Source organism: Oncorhynchus clarkii, chromosome 24 (assembly GCF_045791955.1).
Source record: "Oncorhynchus clarkii lewisi isolate Uvic-CL-2024 chromosome 24, UVic_Ocla_1.0, whole genome shotgun sequence".
NCBI lineage: Eukaryota > Metazoa > Chordata > Actinopteri > Salmoniformes > Salmonidae > Oncorhynchus > Oncorhynchus clarkii.
The window spans coordinates 36,852,495-36,859,231 of record NC_092170.1 but is presented as its reverse complement, the minus strand read 5'-3'; positions in this window follow the sequence as shown (position 1 = coordinate 36,859,231).

The following is a 6,737-nucleotide window of genomic DNA, read 5'->3' as shown; positions in this document are numbered from 1 at the left end:
TTCGGTACTGCACAGTACTGTCTTTCCAAGCTAGTCGGAAGACTTCCAGTTTGGTGTGGCGCCATTTCCGTTCCAATTTTCTGGAAGCTTGCTTCAGAGCTCGGGTATTTTCTGTGTACCAGGGAGCTTGTTTCTTTTGAGAAATGTTTTTAGTTTTTAGGGGTGCTACTGCATCTAGGGTATTGCGCAAGGTTAAATTGAGTTCCTCAGTTAGGTGGTTAACTGATTTTTGTCCTCTGGCGTCCTTGGGTAGACAGAGGGAATCTGGAAGGACATCAAGGAATCTTTGTGTTGTCTGTGAATTTATAGCACGACTTTTGATGATCCTTGGTTGGGGTCTGAGCAGATTATTTGTTGCAATTGCAAACGTAATAAAATGGTGGTCCGATAGTCCAGGATTATGAGGAAAAACATTAAGATCCACAACATTTATTCCACGGGACAAAACTAGGTCCAGCGTATGACTGTGACAGTGAGTGGGTCCAGAGACATGTTGGACAAAACCCACTGAGTCGATGATGGCTCCGAAAGCCTTTTGGAGTGGGTCTGTGGACTTTTCCATGTGAATATTAAAGTCACCAAAGATTAGAATGGTGATAGCTGAGCTGACTACACTGACTGTGCTAGTGGCAGACTCCACTATGCTGGCAGGCTGGCTAACAGCCTGCTGCCTGGCCTGCACCCTATTTCATTGTGGAGCTAGAGGAGTTAGAGCCCTGTCTATGTTGGTAGATAAAATGAGAGCACCCCTCCAGCTAGGATGGAGTCCGTCACTCCTCAGCAGGTCAGGCTTGGTCCTGTTTGTGGGTGAGTCCCAGAAAGAGGGCCAATTATCTACATATTCTATCTTTTGGGAGGGGCAGAAAACATTTTTCAACCAGCGATTGAGTTGTGAGACTCTGCTGTAGAGCTCATCCCTCCCCCTAACTGGGAGGGGGCCAGAGACAATTACTCGATGCCGACACATCTTTCTAGCTGATTTACACGCAGAAGCTATGTTGCGCTTGGTGATCTCTGACTGTTTCATCCTAACATCGTTGGTGCCGACGTGGATAACAATATCTCTATACTCTCTACACTCGCCAGTTTTAGCTTTAGCCAGCACCATCTTCAGATTAGCCTTAACGTCGGTAGCCCTGCCCCCCGGTAAACAGTGTATGATCGCTGGATGATTCGTTTTAAGTCTAATACTGCGGGTAATGGAGTCGCCAATGACTAGAGTTTTCAATTTTTCAGAGCTAATGGTGGGAAGCTTCGGCGTCTCAGACCCCGTAACGGGAGGAGTAGAGACCAGAGAAGACTTGGCCTCTGACTCCGACATGCTGCTTAATGGGGAAAACCGGTTTAAAGTTTCTGTCGGCTGAATGAGCGACACTGGTTGAGCGTTCCTACAGCATTTCCTTCCAGAAACCGTGAGAAAGTTGTCCGGCTGCGGCGACTGTGCCAAGGGATTTATACTACTATCTGTACTTACTGGTGGCACAGACGCGGTTTCATCCTTTCCTACACTGAAATTACCCTTGCCTAGCGATTGCATCTGAAGCTGGGCTTGTAGCACAGCTATCCTCGCCTTAAGGCGAGTACAGCGACTGCAATTAGAAGGCATCATGTTAATGTTACTACTTAGCTTCGGCTGTTGGAGGTCCTGACGAATCGTGTCCAGATAAAGCGTCCGGAGTGAAAAAGTTGAGGAAAAAAAAACAAGAATATAAAAGGTAATTAAAAAGTAAAAACCGTAAATTTGTCAGGTAGCAAAACAGGTTGGCAACAAAACGCACAGCAACTCGAAAACAAGTCTGCAAGTTGTGACCGGAAATGATGATAGTAATGGTAGTAATTATGATAGTAGTGGTAGTGGTGGTAATGATGATAGCAGTGGTAGTGTTAGTAATGATGATAGTATTGGTAGTGGTATTAATGATGATAGTAGTGGTAGTGGTAGTAATGATGATAGTAATGGTAGTAATAGTTGTAATGATGATAATAGTGGTAATGGTATTAATGAGGATAGTAGTGGTAGTGGTAGTAATGATGATAGTATTGGTTGTGGCAGTAATGATGATGATAGTAGTGGTAGTAAAGATGGTGATAGTATTGGTAGTGGTAGTAATTATGATAATAGTGGTAGTAGTATTTATGATAGTAGTGGTAGTAATGATGATACTAGTGGTAGTAATGATGATAGTAGTGGTAGTAATGATGATAGTAGTGGTAGTGGTAGTAATGATGATAGTTGAGGTAGTAATGATGATAATAGTGGTAGTAATGATGATAGTAGTGGTAGTAATGATGATAGTAGTGGTAGTAATGATGATACTAGTGGTAGTAATGGTGATAGTAGTGGGAGTTGTAGTAATGATGATAGCAGTGGTAGTAGTAGTAATGATGATAGTGGTAGTAATGATGATAGTTGTGGTGTGGTAGTAATGATGATAGTAGTGGTGGTAATGATGATAGTATTGGTAGTAATGATTATAGTAGTGGTGGTAATGTTGATAGTAGTGGTAGTGGTAGTAATGATGCTAGTTGTTGTGGTAATGATGATAGTAGTGGTAGTGGTAGTAATTATGCTAGTAGTGGTGGTAATGATGATAGTAGTGGTAGTGGTAGTAATGATGATAGTAGTGGTAGTGGTGGTAATGATGATAGCAGTGGTAGTAGTAGTAATTATGATAGTGGTAGTAATGATGATAGTAGTGGTGGTAATGATGATAGTAGTGGTAGTGGTAGTAATGATGATAGTATCGGTGGTAATGATGATAATAGTGGTAGTGGTAGTAATAATGAAAGTAGTGGTGGTAATGATGATAGTAGTGGTAGTGGTAGTAATGATGATAGTAGTGGTGGTAATGATGATAGTAGTGGTAGTGGTAGTACTGATGATAGTAGTGGTAGTCATAGTAATGGTGATAGTAGTGGTAGTGGTAGTAATGATGATAGTAGTGGTAGTAATGAAGATAACAGTGGTAGAATTAGTAATGATGATAGTAGTGGTAGTAATGATGATAGTAGTCGTAGTAATGAGGATAGTAGTCATAGTAATGAGGATAGTAGTAGCAGTAATGATGATAGTAGTGGTAGTGTTAGTAATGATGATTGTAGTGGTAGTGGTAGTAAAGATGCTTATAGTATTGGTAGTGGTAGTAATTATGATAGTAGTGGTAGTAGTAATTATGATAGTAGTGCTAGTAATGATGATAATAGTGGTGGTGGTAGTAATGACGATAGTTGAGGTAGTAATGATGATAATAGTGGTAGTAATGATGATAGTAATGATAGTAATGATGATAGTAGGGGTAGTAATGATGATAGTAGTGGTAGTAGTAATGATGATAGCAGAGGTAGTAATGATAATAATAGTGGTAGTAATGATGATAGTAGTGGAAGTAATGATGATGACTGTAGTCGTAGTAATGATGATAGTAGTCGTAGTAATGATGATAGTAGTGGTAGTAATGATTATAGTAGTGGTAGTAATGATGATAGTAGTAGCAGTAATGATGATAGAAGTGGTAGTAATGATGATAGTGGTGATGGTAGTGGTAGCAATTATTATTATTTTTTTTTATTATATTTTTTTTGTGAATTTTACCCCTTTTTCTCCCCAATTTCGTAGTATCCAATTACTGTAGTAGCTACTATCTTGTCTCATCGCTACAACTCCCGTACGGGCTCGGGAGAGACGAAGGTTGAAAGTCATGCGTCCTCCGATACACAACCAACCAAGCCGCTGCTTCTTTAACACAGCACACGTCCAACCCGGAAGCCAGCCGCACCAATGCGCCGGAGGAAACACCGTACACTGCGCCCAGCCCGCCACAGGAGTCGCTGGTGCGCGTTGAGACAAGGACACCCCTACTGACCAAGCCCTCCCTAACCCGGGCGACGCTAGGCCAATTGTGCGTCGCCCCACGGACCTCCCGGTCGCGGCCGGTTACGACAGAGCCTGGGCGTGAACCCAGGACTCTGGTGGCACAGCTGGCGCTGCAGTACAGCGCCCTTAACCACTGCGCCACCCGGGAGGCCTAGTGGTAGCAATTATGATAGTAGTGGTGGTAATGATGATAGTAGTGGTAGTAATAGTTGTAATAATTATAATAGTGGTAGTGGTAGTCGTGATGATATTATTGGTAGTGGTAGTAATGATGATTGTAGTGTTAGTGGTAGTAATGATGGTAGTATTGGTAGTGGTAATGATGATGATAGTAGTGGTAGTAGTAGTAATTATGATGGTGGTAGTAGTAGTAATTATGATAGTAGTGGTAGTGGTAGTAATGATGATAGTAGTGGTAGTGGTAGTAATTATGATAGTATTGGTAGTGGTAGTAATTATGATAGTAGTGATAGTGGTAGTAATTGTGATAGTAGTGGTAGTGGTAGTAATGATGATAGTAGTGGTAGTAATGATGGTAGTAGTAGTAATTATGATAGTAGTGATTGTAGTAGTAATGATGGTAGTGGTAGTAGTAGTAACTATGTTAGAAGTGGTAGTAATAAGAGTAATTATGATAGTAGTGGTAGTAGTAGTAATTATGATGGTGGTAGTAGTAGTAATTATGATAATATTGGTAGTGGCATTAATTATGATAGTATTGGTAGTGTTAGTAATTATGATAGTAGTGGTAGTAATAGTACTTATGATAGTAGTGGTAGTAGTAGTAATTATGATGGTGGTAGTAGTAGTAATTATGATAGTAGTGGCAGTAGTAATGAGTATAGTAGGGGTAGTGGTAGTAATGATGATAGTAGTTGTAGTGGTAGTGGTAGTAATTATGATGGTGGTAGTAGTATTAATTAAGATAGTATTGGTAGTGGTAGTAATTATGATAGTATTGGTAGTGGTAGTAATTATGATAGTACTGGTAGTAGTAGTAATTATGATGGTGGTAGTAGTAGTAATTTTGATAGTAGTGGTAGTGGTAGTAATTATGATAGTATTAGTAGTGGTAGTAATGATGATGGTAGTGGTAGTAATGATGATAGTACTGGTAGTAGTAGTAATTATGATAGTAGTGATAGTGGTAGTAATGATGATGGTGGTAGTAGTAGTAATTATTTCAGAAGTGGCAGTAAAAATATTAATTATGATAGTAGTGGTAGTAGCAATTATGATAGTAGTCGTAGTGGTAGTAATTATGATAGTAATGGTAGTAATAGGAGTAATTATGATAGTAGTGGCAGTGGTAGTAATTATGATAGTAGTGGCAGTGGTAGTAATTATGATAGTAGTTGTAGTGGTAGTAATTATGATAGTAGTGGTAGTAATAGTAATTATGATAGTAGTGGTAGTAGTAGTAATTATGATAATATTGGTAGTGGTAGTAATTATGATAGTATTGGTAGTGGTAGTAATTATGATAGTACTGGTAGTAGTAGTAATTATGATGGTGGTAGTAGTAGTAATTTTGATAGTAGTGGTAGTAGTAATGAGTATAGTAGGGGTAGTGGTAGTAATGATGATAGTAGTTGTAGTGGTAGTAATGATGATAGTAGTGGTAGTAGTAGTAATTATGATGGTGGTAGTTGTAGTAATTATGAGAGAGATAGAGATGGAGCAAGAGAGAGAGAGAGAGAGAGAGAGAGAGAGAGAGAGAGAGAGAGAGAGAGAGAGAGAGAGATGGATCAAGAGAGAGAGAGAGAGATGGATCAAGAGCGAGAGAGAGAGAGAGAGAGATAGATGGATCAAGAGCGAGAGAGAGAGAGAGAAAGAACAATAACATTTGTCACTTTAAACAAGAATCGGCCCAGCCATCGCTAAACTACATTGTATGCATAAAAACATGAGCTTGGAGAGTTGTTACAAAACTTGTCTTCCTCAAATAATTATATTATACTTTCCACTTTTCTCCATCATAAGCTTTCAACATTTCACCTGTCTCCCCCTCTGTTGTTCAATGTCAAGAAATCCCTTCACACTTTCAGAGGCTGCGTTTAATTTTCTCTCTCTATCGTTCAATCTTTTTCCCTATAATTTGCCTGTCTCATTGAAATTTACTTTATCCCCGATGACAGCGTAGCGCACATCAGCTCTCACGTTGCTATTGCATTTATTCCCTGGCATTTTATGACTTCTCAGGTGGGAGAATACGTGTACATCTGTGGGGAATTCATGTTAGCTGGGGGCGGGGACTACCTTTTGAGTCTTACAGTTGAAGTTGAGTTTGTTTTCTCCTTCAAATTGTGATGTCATGCATTTGTCAAGCTGGTGTCAGATTAGACTGTTACTATTCAATTCAATTCAATTCAAGCAGCTTTATTGGCATGGGAAACATGTGTTAACATTGCTAAAGCAAGTGAGGTAGATAATATATAAAGTGAAATAAACAATACAAATTAACAGTAAACATTTCACATACAGAAGTTTCAAAACAATAAGGACATTGCAAATGTCATATTATATGACATTTGCAATGTCCTTATTGTTTTGAAACTGTTTTGAAACTTCTGTATGTGAAATGTTTACTGTTAAATAAAGCCGCTTGAACTTTTCTTGTGGCAACAGGTCACAAATCTTGCTGCTGTGATGTCACACTGTGGTATTTCACCCAGTAGATACAGTATGACTATGTGGATACTTTTTTAACCACAAGGTCCATTTAAATGAATTATGAATTCATACCTTCATAGGGACAAGCATGTTCCCTCTATGTCCCCTCTCTATCTCTCCCCCTCTCTCTCTCCTTTCCCTCTGTATCTCTCCTTGTCTCACCCTCTGCTTCTCTCCTTCCATTTGGCCC